This window comes from Trachymyrmex cornetzi, unplaced genomic scaffold (assembly GCF_001594075.2).
Source record: "Trachymyrmex cornetzi isolate Tcor2-1 unplaced genomic scaffold, Tcor1.1 scaffold808, whole genome shotgun sequence".
NCBI lineage: Eukaryota > Metazoa > Arthropoda > Insecta > Hymenoptera > Formicidae > Trachymyrmex > Trachymyrmex cornetzi.
Genome location: NW_017300145.1, coordinates 360,937 through 361,434, shown reverse-complemented (window position 1 = coordinate 361,434; position 498 = coordinate 360,937).

Sequence of the window (498 nt, the reverse complement as noted above, 5' to 3'; positions counted from 1 at the left end):
TTTCTTCGCCCTCGTGAAATATAGCACTTATTACCTTGTATTTTCTTTTATTAATCGTGACATTACTCGTCGGTACGGCGTTAATCCGATTGTCGATAAATTTTTTAGAAACACCATTTATAAAAGTGTATAAATTGAGCTGTATTACTAAGACGGATGAAGTCGATTCAATTGCGGTTTTCTTTTTCAGAACGATACTGTTACATTCGTCACAATTACCATTTATCGTTTCCCATTTTGAAAATTCTGAATTAATCAAACTTTGCAGAGTGACACCTTTTTTCCTTTTCAATGTGGACTGCATAGGTAATATTAGCAAACAACTCTTTTCCAATGTAGTTACATTGTAATTACATTTAGCATTTGAACAACATATTAGGTGCTTCAATTCGAATTCTAATACATCATTGATTTCGGCATACGTCGACATTAAAGCCGTGAAAAATTCCAAAACATCTTGTTGTGTTCGTTCTTCGAAACGTTCTCCGACAGATCTTC